The sequence below is a fragment of the Adiantum capillus-veneris genome, chromosome 18 (assembly GCF_014529385.1).
Source record: "Adiantum capillus-veneris isolate H3 chromosome 18, ASM1452938v2, whole genome shotgun sequence".
NCBI classification, from domain to species: domain Eukaryota; kingdom Viridiplantae; phylum Streptophyta; class Polypodiopsida; order Polypodiales; family Pteridaceae; genus Adiantum; species Adiantum capillus-veneris.
Window position 1 is genome coordinate 126,591,742 of NC_140948.1, and position 17,725 is coordinate 126,609,466.

General features: G+C 43.3%; 1 protein-coding gene across 1 annotated transcript in view; it reads right to left on the reverse strand.

The window, feature by feature from the left end:
• LOC147436376 (Putative N-acetyl-gamma-glutamyl-phosphate reductase) overlaps positions 1-17,725 on the reverse strand; it is an 88,203-nt gene that overhangs the window by 39,093 nt on the left and 31,385 nt on the right. The window lies entirely within an intron of this gene.

The window sequence follows — 17,725 nt, forward strand, 5'->3', positions numbered from 1 at the left end:
GACTCCGACTCTTCCTAATCCTCATAAGGAAGAAAGGTTCAATATTTGGTTTGCATCATAGAAGGCTAAATATTATGAGCAACTGAAAGAAATCAAAACATTACTGACAGAGTAAACCAGTGATAATCCATTGGCATTCTGGGAACGTGAAGAATATTGGGTTTCACTTCCAAGCAATCGCTCGATTGCTGGGTTAAAAGCAACGCACCCAGGAATATCCTTAGAGGACACCAAACTGTGTAATGAAGAGATTAGTCAGCTGTTGAAGGATGAATCAATCACCCCTTCAAACAATGCTTTTGCATGTCAGGCCTTTTACATTAGAAATCATTCGGAACAGAAAAGGGGGAAGAAGAGGCTTGTAATCAACTATAAGCCTATCAACGATTGGCTAGAGCCCAGGAGATTTCCTTTGCCTCTTAAGGATGAACTACTCCAAAGAATAATAAACTGCAGGGTTTTTTCTAAATTTGATCTGAAAAGCGATTTTTGGCAATTCAAAATACATCCTGCACATAGGCACAAGACAAGCTTTGTAGTACCACAAAGTGTGTTCGAATGGAATGTTCTGCCAATGGGTCTGAAACCGGCTCCATCACTATGCCAAGAAAGAATAGAGTCGATTTTTGCAGATTGCCGAGAATTTTTACTTTTATACATTGATGATATCTTGGTATATTCCAAGGATACCATTAGCTCCCCAGTACCCACATTTAGCCAAGGACCTACTTGTTTTCAAGGGTTTGGAACGAAGTCAGAATTTCTTTTGGAATGAGCAAATGACCAAGACAGCCAAGCAAATCAAGCAGGCATACAGTCATTTGCCACCCCTACAAATCCCTTCAAATAAACCCTTGATAGTTTACTCAGATGCCTCATACAGTCTTTGCCACCCCTACAAATCCCTTCAAATAAACCCTTGATAGTTTACTCAGATACCTCTGAAGAAGCATCGGGTGGAATCTTGTGTGAAGACACTAATGAGGGACCTATTATCTGCCACTGGACATCAGGACGATTTGAAGACCCTGAGGTTAAACATCACTCCATTCAAAGAGAGTTATTAGCAGGCGTGAACTCTGTGTTGGCCTTCCGATTATTCCTAATGGGGGTCTCCTTTATCCTCAGAAGTGATCTTAAACATTTTAGCAAATTTCTAGAAGAACAGAATGCTGGTAAAGTGGGAAATACACGTATTTTCCGATGGTCTTATAAGCTCAGTCATTTCGACATTTCCTACGAATATGTGCCGGGCCACAAGAATAATATAGCCTACCTTCTCTCACGAATTAAAAGTGGGGGTGAATGATGATATGCATTGTATAAAAGCCAGCCAGCCAATATTCTTCACGTTCCCAGAATGCCAATATATTATCACTGGTTTGCTGTGTCAGTAATGTTTTGATTTCTTCCAGTTGCTCAGAATATTTAGCCTTCTCTGATGCAAACCAGATATTGAACCTTTCTTCCTTATGAGAATTAGGAAGAGTGGGAATGCATTCTGGGAACGTGAAGAATATTGGGTTTCACTTCCGGGCAATCCCCTGACTGCTTGGTTAAAAGCAACGAACCCAGGAATGTTCTTAGAGGACACCAAACTGTGTAATGCAGAGATTAGTCAATTGCTGAAGGATGAATTGATCGCCCCTTCAAACAATGCTTTTTCATGTCAGGCCTTTTACGTTAATAATCATTCGTAACAGAAAAGGGGGAAGAAGAGGCTTGTAATCAACTATAAGCCTATCAACGATTGGCTAGAGCCCACGAGATTTCCTTTGCCTCTTAAGGATGAACTACTCCGAAGAATAAAAAACTACAAGGTTTTTTCTAAATTTGATATGAAAAGCGGTTTTTGACAATCGGAAAATACGTGTATTTCCCACTTTACCAGCATTCTTTTCTTCTAGAAATTTGCTAAAATGTTTAAGATCACTTCTGAGGATAAAGGGGACCCCATTAGGAATAATCGAAAGGCTAGCACTGAGTTCACACCTGCTAATAACTTTTTTTAAATAGAGTAATATTTAACCTCAACAAGGTTGCATCTATACGTACGTATGGATCATATCTGTACCATACAACCGTATCGTACCGTACCGATAGGTTCTGTACCCGTGTTTTTCTTATAAAAAAATTTTAAGCCCTATTTCAAGCGCTGGGGACTTTTGTCGCAAAACATTTTCTGCGGCTGATTATTGAGCGCTTCTGGTTACAACCTGCAGGTACTGTGCAAGGTGCACTTGACCAATGAGTGCTCCTCTCTTGCAGGTGATCAGTAAGATGCTTGCAAACCCAACCCAGTGTTTTCATTGTTCGGTTAGAGTCGTGGACTCCACTTTTTGGCATTTGTAACGGTGTACTGTTGATTTGCTAGTCATTATTTAAAGTCTTTGTGAATGCATAAGTAAATGTATAAAGTTCCCCTGTTTTAGGCTTTGTAAAAAAAAGGACGAATTTTTACCTACCTAAAAACTCAATCCATTCTGTACTACGTACCTTACGTACCGAATTTGTACCGAACACTACGTACCTAACTACCTTGAACCTCACGGTCTTTAAATCGTCCTGATGCCCAGCGGCAGATAATAGGTCTCTCATTAGTGTCTTCACACAAGATTCCACCCCATGCTTCTTCAGAGGCATCTGAGTAAACTATTAAGGGTTTATTTGAAGGGATTTGTAGGGGTGGCAAATGACTGCATACCTGCTTGATTTGCTTGATTGTCTTGGTCATTTGCTCATTCCAAAAGAAATGTTGACTTCGTTCCAAACTCTTGAAAACAATTGGCTAAATGTGAGTACTGGGGAGCTACCCATTGTAAACATCCCACAAATGATTGCATTTGCTTCTTTCAGTAAATATGTCAGGAAAGCTTTTCAATTTATTAAGTACATGAGATTGTTTAGGATAGTGGTTCGTGAGTATGGAGACCTATCCACACAAAATAGAGCATGTTGTGTTAAGTATGGAGAGTCGAGAGTCGAGACCCTATAATGAATACAAAATGGGAGATTACAATGTGCATATGCCAAGGGAAACTCACCGCGAAGCATGGAAGGCAATGTGGTCGTAGAAGAAGAATCGGACAACCGACCTATCCACCTCTTCCTTTAATTTAGGATTCCAATTTTCGTTGAGGGTGCTTTGGCAATGCGCAACGGAAGAGGACGGTGTAGATGCATTTGTCTTGAACGCTTGAGAGGTGGAGTCAAGGTTGGCTTCCCTTTGCTCTCGCGGTGTCGCCTTGGCAGAGGGATCAACAGCAACAAAACGGCCCCTCTTGGCCGCTTCCGCGACCTCATACACCGCGAGCTTCTCAAGAAGCTCCAACCTTTTTTCGGAAAATACTCGAGGGCAAAACTTCACCTCGTCACCGAGTTCATGAAGAAGATGGGCTCGCACTTTGTTTGCACCACCCGTTCTCCTGTACGGACATAGCTTGCACCGCCACCTTTACCACACGTGGTAGAGTCGACTTCATCCCACCACGACCATGTTTGCACGGCGGGCCTCCTTCGAGAAGAGCCGGCTTGAGAAGTGGAGTTAGCTTGAGATGACATGATGGTGGAGAGAGAGTAGAGCTAAGAGGAGAGCTTGTGTGGAGAGAGAGTAGAGGAGAGCTTCAAAGTTGAGAGAGTGGGTAGAGAGACTCAAGGGTAGAGCTTGAGCCTTGAGCGCCCATAGGTAGACTGTAGACGGCGTAGAGTCTAGATAGTAGACGGTAGAGAGGAGAGCCTTCATTGAACTTGAGAGAAGATGAGGCCCAAGGGTGCTTTTATAGCCTCCCAAGGGCCAAAGTCCCCTCCATAAACTAGACGTTGCTCGCAAGGCTCCGTTGAAAACGGTCATTTTTTTCAAGTTTCAATTTTCTGCCCATTCCCGACCGTCCCTGTCCGTCCCCGGTCCGCCCGGCAACTTGAGACCTTGCCAACCGGATGAATTTCCAACCGTTCCCTGCCGTTTCCCTTCGTCCCCGGCCCAGTTATGACCGTTAGGCGTCCCTAGGCCCCGTCCCCTCCGTCCCCTGTAACTATGGTCTGACGAAGAGTGGGCCAGGTTAAAGAAGAAGGCTATGGCCTACATCAAAATGGCTATCAATGATGACATTTTGACAGACATCAAGCGTTTAGACTCTGCTTATGTAATATGGCAAAGCTGAAGTCCAATTATGAAAACACAACGCCTCTGAACCAGGTGCATTTGATGCGAAAGTTGGTGAATATGCAATTTGATGACTCGAAGTCAGCTTCTAAGCACTTGAGTGCTTTTACAGTTGTAGGACAGTGGGCTTCAGCAATTCGATGATAAGTTGAAAGCTATTTTCTTGCTTATGACATTGCCAGTAACTTGAGAAACATTGGTTGTCTCTTTGAGCAACAATCCCACCCTCACGTATAACGGTGTGAGAGGGTCTATTCTCAATGAAGAGATTAGACGCAAGTCTAGTGGGGAAGCTGACAGTTCTGCCTACACTGCAAGAGGTAGAAATCAAAAGCGTGACGTGGGCAACAGGACTCAAAATAGAAGTAAGAGCAAGACAAAGGATAAGGATGTCACTTGTTATCAATGTGGCAGAAAGGGTCACAAGAAACCCGACTGCAAGTATTTCAAGAAAGAGCAGGACAGGAAGAAGAAAACGCAAGATAAGAAGAAGAAAGATGAGAAGAAAGGGGAAAAATCAGAAGGTGATTCCTCCAAGGATGCTGAGAATGCAAATGTATCCTCTAGTGTGGTCATTGAGGAGTTGTCACACGTTGAGGAAATCTTGGTTGTGGCTTCATACCCCTCAGATTTGGTGATAGCTGATGCAGAAGACATGCTTATCTCGAAGAAAGATGTCATTGATGCATTGCTTAGTGCTAATGATGACCTATCCCAGTCTTGGATAGTGGATTTTGGTGCTTCATTCCATGTGACTCCGTCTTTGGAGTGTTTTGCTACATATGATGCAGGTAATTATGCCAAGGTATACCTTGGTGATAATTTTGCTTGCAACATTGAGGAAATGGGTACCATACGTTTGACTCTTAACAATGGTCAAGAGCTTGTGTTTAATGATGTCAGGTTTGCACCAGGCATTAAGAAAAGTTTGCTATCTGTTGGCCATTTAGATGCACATGATTCTACTACCATCTTGGCTGGGGTTTCATGGAAGTTGCTTAAGGGCTCTATGCTTGTTGCAAAAGGGTCTAAAAGAGGTACTTTGTACTATCTTCGATGCAAAGCTTTGCCTAGAAAGTTTCTTGCTATTGCTGAAGTTGCTTCACACAGAATTGTGGCATAAGAGACTTGGCCATATGAGCCAAAAGGGTATTGATGTGCTTTCCTCTCTGAAGAGGATTGATGTAAACGGCAAAAACTTGGATTTTTGTAACGATTGTCTTTATGAAAAGCAAAAGAAATCTTCTTATTACATTGGTGTCTCTGGCAAAGCTAATCCTCTTGATCTTATTCACTCCAATGTATGCACTATGCATGTTAAATCTTTTGGTGGTGCATTGTATTTTGTTACATTCATTGATGATTATACTAGGAAAGGATGGGTGCATTTGTTGAAAAGTAAGAGTGAGACTTTTAATGCTTTTAAGAAGTTTCATGCTTTTGTCACTACGCAAAGGAGTACTAAGCTTAAATGTCTCAGATCTGATAACGGAGGAGAGTATGTATCTGCTAAATTTCAGCGTTTTTGTGATGAAAATGGGATTAAAAGGGAGTTGACAACCCCTTATAATCCATCTTCTAATGGTGTGGCTGAGAGATATAATCGCACTTTATGCGAGAGAGTGCGTTGCATGTTGTCCACCACTAATCTTTCCCAAGAGTTTTGGGAGGAGGCATTGAAAACTGCAATTCATATTTACAAACGCTCCCCTAATAGTACACTGAAAAATGACATTCCAGAGGAGGTCTGGTCTGGCAAACCTACCTCTTATGATCATTTGAGATTATTTGGCTGGCGCAGCTTTCGTTCATGTACGCAATGACTTGAGAACAAAGCCTGATATGAAGTCCATTAAGGGAGTCTTCCTAGGTTATGGGAAAGAAGGTGAATATAGAGTGTGGTTACCACAGTTTAGAAAGGTAATTCGCAGCCGAGATGTAGTGTTCAATGAGGCAAAACTGCTTAAGAATGCTACAAAATCTGATGCTGACAAGAAAACAATCAGATTTCAGCCTTCCGTGCCACCCATTGATGTTGAAAAAGAGCCTCATGATGCATTACCGCAAGTTGAAATTGATAATCAGCCGGTTAACCTTGAGCCAGAAGAGGTAGGGCATGATATTAATGCTCCTAATGAGGATGGACAGCCACCTGAATTGGTTGAAAATGATCTTCAACAGCATGATAGAGCTGAAAATGAGTTGCCTTATGATGTAGAACCGTTACCTGAGAATGTAGATCATTGGGTACGCAGGTCAACTCGTTTGAGAAGGCAACCGTAGAGATTTAATCCCTCTTTGCATCATGTAATGTTGACACATAAGGGTGAACCTCTTACTTATAAAGAGGCTAAGTCATGTGAGTCAAGCAGTAAGTGGGAGCTTGCAATGCAAGAGGAAATGAAATCCTTGTATGCAAATGATACTTGGGATCTTGTGCCATTGCCTAAAGGGAGAAAGACTCTTCCTAACAAATGGGTATACAAGATTAAGATTGTGGATAAAAAACCCAAGTACAAGGCAAGATTGGTTGCAAAAGGATATGCACAAAAAGAAGGAACTGATTTTCAAGAAATCTTTCCCCCTGTTGTAAAGCTTGCAACTTTACGTGTCCTTTTTGCTCTCGTTGCGGTGCTTGATTTGGAATTCAATCAAATGGATGTAAAGACAACGTTTTTGCATGATGACATTGAAGAGGACATATACATGAAACAACCTGAAGGTTTTGTAGTTCCTACACGTGAAGAACTTGTATGCAAACTGAAAAGGGCTATGTATGGTTTGAAACAATCATCATGACAGTGGTATAAGAAGTTTGACACTTTTATGTTGTCTCAAGGTTTAAATGCAGCCATGCAGACCATTGTTTGTATACGAAAAGGGATGAAGATGGTAGTCCCATCATACTTTTTCTCTATGTTAATGACATGTTGCTTGCCAGGAAACATAAGACTAGTCTTGATGCTCTAAAACGTAAGCTAAATTCAACATTTGCTATGAAGGATTTGGGTGATGCAAGCATATTTTGGGCATGCGTATTAAAAGAGATAGAAAGCTGAAATTGTTGTTTTTATCTCAAGAAAGGTACATAGCAAAAGTACTTGACAGATTTAATATGGCTGATGCTAAGTCTCTTGGGGTACCTTTACCTCCATACACTAAGCTTAGAAAAGCAGATTGCCCAAAGGATGAGGTGGCATTGAAAGCAATGAAGGGAACCCCTTATGCATGAGCTTGTGGTTCTCTTATGTATGCTATGGTTGCCACTCGTCCCGACATTGCTTATGCAGTGGGAGTTGTTAGTCGATACATGTCGAATCCTGCAAAGCGTATTGGGAAGTTGTCGAATGCATTCTGAGATATTTGAAAGGTACACAATCAAAGTGTATTTGTTATGGCAAAAGTGACTTAAAGTTGCACGGATATTGTGATGCAGACATGGCAAGTGACATGGATACCAAGAAATCTACCAGTGGATATGTATTTGCCAGTGCAGGTGGTGCAATCTCTTGGTGTTCTAGGTTACAGAAAATTGTGGCATTGAGTACTACTGAGGCTGAATATATTTCAGCCAAAGAGACTTCAAAGGAGGCTACTTGGTTGGACAGACTTGCAAAAGAACTTGGCATGCGTGCTCATACACCCGTGTTGGGTTGTGATAGCCAGAGTGCTATATATTTAGCCAAAAATTCCATGTTTCATGGGCGTACCAAACACATAGATGTGTGGTATCACTTCATACGACAGGTATTGGAGGATGGTCTAGTCACCTTGACTAAGATCCATACACAGGATAACCCTGCAGATGTTCTCACCAAGAGTCTTGCTAAGGCTCAACATGAGCATTGCATACAGCCTGGTGGGAGTTGGTTAACTTAAGGCGTCATTTATGCCTTTAAGTAGGAGGTTGTTGGGTTAAAGGCCTAAATAACCCATTTTTGTACATTTTTGTACATTTTTATACTTTGTCCAGGTTCACATTGGACCTGGACACATTTTTTTTTAAGTCGCTTATAATAAAAGTGGGAAACCCCAAAACTTACTTATTGAGTTTTCCCCAAATACGTACGAGCTCTCTCTCTCTCTCTCTGCTTTCGATTGCTAGCACTTCTTCTCTGCTGCACTGTGCCCCCTGCTTCTTGCCCCAATCCTGCACTACATCGCGACGCGCACCTACCAGTACCCTCTGCTTTGCGCTTTCACACTTGAATCCTTTGTTGTAGTCTCCGTCGATATTGTGTAGCTCCTCTCCTCAATGGCGGTCGTCTAGATCTCCCTAGCTCCAATGCTCTGTCTATGAGAATGCCAGTAATGGTAGTATGAGTGCGGGCACATCTCTGCAATGGTGGCTGCTTCTTTGGGTGTTCAATATCTAGTGTAAAGAAATTTGTAATCTGTCTTTGGGATTGTCTCTCTCTAGCTCTCCTCAGTAAAGTGTGTCTATGCCTGTGTAACTCAAGTAGATACAGTCCAAGACATCTCTGATCCTCATAACTCATGACCCTAGATAGAGGCCCAAAATCCTCTCTAAATAGACAATGAAAACAGCCTCGTATCTCATAGTACATTGTGCAATGACATATGTAATGTAACTTTGTCTCTGGCTCTAGATGACATAAGCGGCATATCCTGCTATCTGTTGGTATCCCTTTGAATCTGCCAGTTTCAATCTCGAGCTGATGTGAGGATGTGCATATCTGGCCAATGGCACAATGCAAACCATGAGAAAGGTGTGTGTCCATATAGCTAGGTCGAATCACAAACCCATCCCTTGTGAGGTGGAGAAGATGCTCTTTATAGAAAGCCATCTTTGTGCACAACTCTTGTACCAGCTCTATCCATGTCGTCCTCGTGTCCAACTGGATCAGATCCTGACGAATGAGTCTAGTAATCTCCACCCGTGTCAGAGACATCAAGGTTGCTTGTAGAGAGTACTGAAAAGGAGGCGGCCTATCCATGGTGAAGCCATGTGTCTGAAACCATGATGTCATCTGTGCATACAAGCATGATGTATCCCTCTGTAGAGCTAACTGTCTGGAGGACTCTAAGGCCAACCTGGTATATCTATCTCTGGTAGTATCCCATAGGCTGTGTACAAACTTCAAAGGACTCAAAAGGAGACAAACCTCGTAAGCGCCTCAATCTCCATAGGGGGGACAGCTAACTCCGCTCGAATGATATCATGCGATACGGAGACCTTGGCTCTAATCAGCCGAGAGATCATAGGTATCAAGGGCCTCTCCATACCTCGTCAACCATCCTGGCCTACAGAAGGTCCCCAAACCTACACCCCATATCGCATAGTAGAGGCAACCAACGTATCAAAGAGCCATAACTTTGTCCTAGGTTCTTGGAACTGAACCTGCAAACACATCCTCTTCAATCCTCCCAAAGCCGCATGAGCTCTAGTCAGTCTAGTCTCTACTGCTCTTCTCAAAGAAAATCTCGGCTCAGTAAAGACTACGCCCCGGTAAGTGTATGCATCTGTATACTCCACAATCTCCTGACCATATGTGAAAGTAGGTGTTGATCTCCTGATCCACTGCGGTGTGGTGTTAAACACCATAACCTTGGTTTGACCAAGGTTTACACACATTCCACTATCCTCTGCAAAACTGTGTAGTGCATCCAAATGTCACTGCATACCTTCTGGTGAGTCAGATATCAACACAATATCATCAGCATATAACAACAATGGGATCCACGTCCCTGCCAGCTGGGCACCTCTGTCACCTCTCTGTCAATGTAATCAAACACCTCATCAACATACATACCAAATAGAGTAGGAGACAATGGGAAGCCCTGTTTCACCCCAATAGTAGAGTGAAGTAAATCAGATACCCCTTCCGGAGTGCGTACATGTCTCATCATTGATCTGTACAAAGCCATAATCCCACAAATCAACTCTATGGGCACCCCCATCTCCTGTAGTCTGCGCATCAATCGAGCTCTCGGTACCATGTCAAATGCTCTGTGGAAATCCACAAAGCTACAATAAATCCATCTCCACGTGACCTGCCCTCCTCACTGATGGGTGTTAAGTGTCAGAATATGATCAAGAGTGGAGAAACCCCTCCTGAAACCGGCCTGACCCTTTGCTCGTAGACCCTCACCCTCTACCCAATTACTCAAGTGCTGCTCAATAATGGATGCATACAAACGTGCCAATGTGTATGTCCAACCATAATAGTGCGGTAGTTCCCAGGCTCTGTAGAATCACCTGCCTTGAAGATAGGCACAATAGTAGACAACCTCCATGTCACGTGACACATCCAACATCCAACCCTATGTGTCCGTGGACAAGCTACAGCAGGACCAGGGTTCAATCAGTCAAGTCAGTCTAGAATAGGAAGTGATCTGGCACTTTTGTGAGTCTGTTCCGCAGACCGTGCATGGCCAATCACGTAGAGTAGATGCATATCCTCCGGTTGCACACAACATGATCATCAGCATTCCCATCAGAATCCATCAGAGGAATTTTCTAGTGCATTAAACCTATTTTCCTATTTTTGACATTTTTCACTTATTTATTAAGTGACTTTTGTTGGGAACTAGGTAGGGCAATTTTGCTAAGATAATATATAAGCAAACCAAAGTTTGCACTTTCTGGCGGAAGAGGCAGCAGGAGCACCTTGCTCAACAGACAACTTCTCCGCAAGACCGACCCCGCGACAACTCTAGCATTTTCAGCATTGCAGAAGGCCTGGCATTTTTGCATCAGATCAGCCAGCGTTTTTACACTTGCAGATTCATGGCGATAGTAGACAGTAGATCAGCCCTAGAGTTAGCAGATTCCCCCACAACAACAGATCAGCCCTAGCGTTAGCAGATTTCCACCGCAGAACCCCAAATCAACCTAGCGTTTTTGGATCAGCCAGAGACCTAGCGTTTTTGCAGATCTTCGCGACAGAAGCAGCAGTAGCACCAGCGTTTTCAGTTTTCAGCAGTCAGACTCCGCAGTAGAACCCGCAAACCTCGCAGATCTCACCTCCCCGCAGCAGTTCCTCGCCGCATAGTCAGTTCCCGTGTAGTTTGCAGATTCAGCCCGGAAAACGCAGATTTGAGCATCTGCGTTTTCAGCGTGTCGTCATCGCATCGTCGCATCAACATCGTCACCGACATAGAGTCAGAATTCAGCAGATAAAGATTTGCAGATTTCAGCCCGTCTCGTCATCGTCCTCATCGTCGTCGACATCATCGCGGCAAGTCCAAGCATTGTAGAGATTTGTGGAATCATAAGTAGACCGCTCTCGCCATAGAGAGTGGGGCCTTCGGAGGAGGGTTTTGACAACATTCGGGTGTCGTATTCTTCTCTCTCTATCTCTCAGTATCATGCACCTTCATTCACAGTGTTCACCACTTTGTTTGTGTCCATTGCACTCTCTCACTAAAGGAACGGAAGGCTCTCCCTTCCGTAAGTAAAAGGAACCCTTGAGCACAGTTCGGAGAACTCATCTTGAGCAAAGTTCAATATTCATTCCACTACACATAACACTCCAAGTCTCAGGTAACCCCTCACACATGGCACGATTGAACAACACTTCAAGAACCTCCATCAACATATCCCTAGCATGTATAAAGTGCTCCGCTACTAGACCCTCATGATCATATGCCCTCACGGTCCTCATCCTGTCAATGGCCCTCTGTACCATCCCAATGGTAAAGAAGGTGCTCGTAGCTGGGCATGACTCTATAGGGTCTACAAGGGGTTCCTGTCCAGGAAACGTATATAACGATGTCGCATATTGGACCCACACATCAAGTAATATACTCACTGGGGGAGGAGAGTGCTCATGAAAGAGTCACCATGCCTCTCCTGAGTCCCTACTCAAGAACATCTAATACAAGTCTCGCTCCGTCTGAGCCAGATAAGCTCGCTTCTTCCGTCGCACAAGGCACCGGGAAGCAATCCGAGATTGTCTATAAGTGATGATTCCTAAAAGAAGATCCCTCTCAAGCTGGACTCTAAGGTATGCCACTGATGCAGCACCATGCAATGTCTCAGTCAATAGAGTGGTGCACTCCTCCACTGAGAGGCATGTACCAGTTGTGCAAGCTGTGCCTTCACATAGACGGTCCCAGATCTCCTCTGTATAAACGGAATCAGTCTCTGGTGTAAATGTATAACGGGTGTGTGACCTGCCTCCGGATGTCTAGGCTGCACTATATTGTGTTTAAAGGCCTAAATAACCCCTTTTTGTACATTTTTATACTTTGTCCAGGTTCATATTGAACCTGGACACATTTTTTAAAGGTCACTTATAATAAAAGTGGGAAAACCCAAAACTTACTTATTGAGTTTTCCCCAAAAACGTGAGCTCTCTCTCTCTCCCTCTTCGTTCTGCTAGTGCTTCCCTTCTGCAGCACAGTGCCTCCACTTCAAGCCTCAAGGCCTGCACATCTTCGCGTGCTCTATCACTTGCACACACCGCCGCGCGCTCAACAACTGGTATCAGAGCCAGATTAGGGTTTCAAAAGCTTTGCGCAGGTGACTGGACAGCAGGCGAAAGGCTTCTCTCGCGTCAAATTTCCGCTTTCATCGCGAAGACCCTTGCTTCCGGCGTCACCTAGGGTGATTAGGGTTTCCAAAACAGCCTAAAACAGGCTGAAATTAGGTCAAAACAGGTAAAAACCAGAAAATTACAAGTCAAAACAGCAAAACGAAGGTGTTCTAAATCGATTCCCGTGAATGCCTCTTGCTTTTCCCACTCAAAATAGGTCCATTTGATGCAAATTGATGCGCCAAAACAGTAAATTTGCAGAAAATTCAGAATTGGACTGTTTCTATGTACACAAATTGAGGTTTATGTACGCCTTTTGTGGGTTTATGCAAGTACGCATTGGGAATACTTGTTAATTGCTAAAATTTTCAGCACATTGTATGCAACGTATTGTACATTGTGATCACTGGAAATTTTCAGATTTTGTGTAGACACTTTCTGCTACATTTTTATCCGTGCAAATGGCCTCTACTTCCTCGTCGTCTGATGCCAAGAGCTTGATGGAAATCAAGCGATTTGACGGTACAGGTTTCGACCTATGGCAGGACAAGATGCAGGGGATTTTGTTCCTCAAGGATTGTGAGGACGCCCTTTTGGTTGTAAAGCCTGAGGATATGCCGGATGAGGATTGGGCCAAGCTCAACAAGAGGGCAAAGGCCTACATCAAAATGGCTATGACCGATGAAATTCTAGTGGACATAAAGGGCTTGGACAGTCCACATGCAATTTGGCATAAGTTGAAGGCCACTTATAAGAATGCCACCCCTGTGAATCAGGTGCATTTGATGCGCAAACTGGTGAAAATGATGCTTGACGAAGCCAAGTCGGCTTCTGAGCACTTAAGTGCTTTCACCAGTGTTATGAGTCAGCTACAGGATATTGGGCTTCAACCTTTTGATGACAAGTTGAAAGCCATATTTTTGTTGATGACTTTGCCAGACTCTTGGGAAACGCTTGTGGTTTCTTTGAGTAATAGCCTCAACCTCACATATGATGGAGTGCAAGGCTCCATCTTAAATGAGGAAATTAGACGCAAGTCTAGTGGTGGGGAAGGTGACACTTCTGCTTACAATACGAGAGGCAGAAGTCAAAAGCAAAATACAGGTACCAAGACTCAAAACAGGAGCAAAAGCAAGTCTAGGGATAAGGATGTGACTTGTTACCAGTGTGGTAGAAAAGGCCATAAGAAGCCAGATTGCAGGTATTTCAAGAAAGAGCAGGAAAGAAAGAAGGAATCACAGGAGAAGAAGAAGACAGAGGATAAGAAAGGGGAAAAATCAGCAGGTACCTCCTCCAAGGATTCGGAGACTGTCAATGTATCCTCTAGTGTGGTTATCACAGAGTTATCCGACCATGAGGAGATCTTGGTTGCAGCTTCATGCCCCTCAGATTTTGTTGTAGCAAATGCAGAAGACATGCTTATCTCACGTAGAGATGTCATTGATGCATTGCTAAGTGCATCTTGGATAGTAGACTCGGGTGCCTCATTTCATGTGACTCCATCTGTGGAGTGTTTTGCTTCTTATCATGCAGGCAAGTATGGCAAGGTTTACCTTGGGAATAACCATGCTTGTGACATTGAAGGAATGGGCACTGATCGCTTGGCATTAAACAATGGCCAAGAGTTTATGCTTAAAGATGTAAGGTATGTACCAGGCATCAAGAAGAGTCTATTGTCTGTTGGCCAGATGGATGCACAGGGTTATACAACCATTTTTGCTGGGGGTTCATGGAAGTTGCTTAAGGGATCAATGCTCATTGTCAAGGGATGCAAGAGTGGTACATTGTACTATTTACATGGCAAAGCTTTGCCTGGCAAGTTTCTTGTAGTGGCCGAAGTTGCTTCTCATTTGGAGTTGTAGCACAAAAGACTTGGCCATATGAGCCAGAAGGGACTTGATGTGCTCTCCTCTTTGAAGAGCGTTGATGTAAAGGGCACCAAGTTAGATTTTTGTAATGACTGTTTGTATGGTAAACAAAAGAAGTCTTCTTCTTATTCTGGTGTCTCGTGCAAAGCTAATGCTCTTGATTTAATTCACTCCGATCTATGTTCAATGCCTGTTAAGTCTTTTGGTGGTACATTATACTTCGTTACATTCATTGATGATTGCACTAGGAAAGGCTGGGCATATTTGTTAAAGAATAAGAGTGAGACATTTAATGCATTTAAGAGGTTTCATGCTTTTGTGAGCACTCAAAAGGGTAGTAAGCTTAAATGTCTGAGATCTGACAATGGGGGGGAGTACACGTCTGCTGAATTTCAGCGTTATTGCGAAGAATATGGGATTAAAAGGGAGTTGACAGCCCCTTATAATCCATCTTCTAATGGTGTGGCTGAGAGGTATAACCGTACTTTATGTGAGAGAGTGCGTTGCATGTTGTCCACGGCTAATCTTCCTCATGGGTTTTGGGGAGAGGCTTTGAAAACTGCAGTTCATGTATGCAATCGCTCTCCTAACACTACGCTAAAAAATGACATTCCAGAGGAGGTTTGGTCTGGCAAACCTGCCTCTTATGATCATTTGAGAGTGTTTGGCTGCGAGGCTTTTGTCCATGTTCGTAATGACTTGAGGACAAAGCTAGATGCCAAGTCCATCCAAGTACTCTTCCTAGGTTATGGGGAAGAGGGTGAAATGGGCTACAGGATATGGTTGCCTCAGTTTAAGAGGTAGTACGCAGCCGAGATGTAGTTTTCAATGAGGCTAAATTGCTGAAAAATGCTACATCTTCTGAAATTGGCAAGAAATCGGTCAAATTTCAGCCTCTCTTGCCACCTATTGATGTTGAAAAAGAGCCTCAAGATGCATTACCGCAAGCTGAAATTGTTAATCAGCCGGTTAACCTTGAGCCAGAAGAGGTAGGACATGATTTAGATGCTCCAAATGAGGATGGACAGCCACCTGTCATGGATGAAAATGATTTTCAGCAGCATGAGCATGCTGAAAATGAGTTGCCTCCTGATGTAGAACCTGTGCCTGAGAATGTAGATCATTGGGTACGCAGGTCTACTCGTGTCAGAAGGTTGATACAGCACTTTGACAACTCTTTGCATCATGTTATGTTGACAGATGAGGGTGAGTCTCTTACATATAAAGAAGCAAAATCATGTGAGTTAAGCAGTGAGTGGGAGCTTGCGATGCAAGAGGAAATCAAATCTTTGCATGCAAACAATACTTGGGATCTTGTGCCATTGCCTAAAGGAAGAAAGGCTCTTCCTAACAAATGGGTTTACAAGGTCAAATGTGTTGATGGAAAGCCCAAGTATAAAGCAAGGTTAGTTGCCAAAGGGTATGCACAGAAAGAGGGGATTGACTTTCAAGAGATCTTTTCTCCTGTTGTAAAGCTTACGACATTGCGTGTCCTTTTTGCTCTCGTTGCAGTGCTTGACTTAGAATTGAATCAAATGGATGGAAAAACAGCTTTTCTTCATGGTGACATTGATGAAGATATCTACATGAAGCAACTTGAGGGTTTTGTAGTTTCTGATAGAAAGGAACTTGTATGCAAACTAAGAAGGGCACTGTATGATTTGAGGCAGTCATCACGTCAGTGGTACAAAAAGTTTGATACTTTTATGCTGTCTCAAGGCTTTAAACGCAGCCATTCAGACCATTGTTTGTATACAAAGAAGAATAATGATGGAAGTCCTATAATCCTTGTGCTATATGTAGATGATATGTTGATTGCTGGGAAGCATAAGTCTACCATTGATGCTCTTAAACGTCAGCTGAATTCAGCTTTTGCAATGAAGGATTTAGGTGATACTAAGACATCTTGGGCATGAGAATCAAGAGATAGAAAGCTGAAATTGCTCTTCTTATCTCAAGAAAAGTACATTGCTAAAGTACTTGACAGGTTTAACATGGCTGAAGCTAAGTCACTTGGAGTACCTTTACCTCCACACACAAAACTTAGCAAAGCCGATTGCCCAAAGGATGACGTGGCAGTGAATGCTATGAAGGGAATCCCTTATGCATCAGCTTGTGGTTCTCTTATGTATGCTATGGTTGCCACTCGTCCTGAAATTGCCCATGCGGTGGGAGTTGTTAGTAGATACATGTCCAATCCCGGCAAAGCACATTGGGAAGCTGTGAAATGCATTCTGAGATACTTGTCATCTAGGTGTATATGCTATGGCAAAAGTGACCTGAAGTTGCACGGCTATTGTGATGCAGATATGGCAGGTGACTTGGATACCAGGAAGTCCACTAGTGGCTATGTGTTTGCTATTGCTGGTGGTGCTGTCTCTTGGTGTTCACGACTGTAGAAAATTGTGGCATTGAGTACTACTGAGGCTGAATATATTTCATCCACTGAGGCTTCTAAAGAGGCCATATGGTTGGGCAGACTTGTCAAAGAGCTTGGTATGCCTGCTAGTACTCCTGTCTTGGGATGTGATAGCCAGAGTGCTATCTATTTGGCCAAGAATGCCATGTTTCATGCACGGACAAAGCACATTGATGTGCGATACCACTTCATACGACAGGTATTGGAGGATGGTCTAGTCACCTTGACTAAGATTCACACACAGGATAACCCTGCAGATGTTCTCACCAAGAGTCTTGCTAAGGCTCAACATGAGCATTGCATACAGCTGGTGGGAGTTGGTTAACTTAAAGGCGTCATTTATGCCTTTAAGTGGGAGGTTGTTGGATTAAAGGCCTAAATAACCCCTTTTTGTACATTTTTATACTTTGTCCAGGTTCACATTTTTTAAAGGTCACTTATAATAAAAGTGGGAAAACCCAAAACTCACTTATTGAGTTTTCCCCAAAAACGTGAGCTCTCTCTCTCTCCCTCTTCGTTCTGTAGCGCTTCCCTTCTGCAGCACAGTGCCTCCGCTTCAAGCCTCAAGGCCTGCACATCTTCGCGTGCTCTATCACTTGCACACACCGCCGCGCGCTCATCATATTGAAATGAAACTGTCACAAGACGGGCACCACGTGTCAATAGAAAAGAACAGACTGAACAGACTTTTAGTACTTCAATAACAACTTTTAGAACTGACAGAGAGAGAGAGAGAGAGAGAGAGAGAGAGACGAAACCTGACACGAAGTGGCGG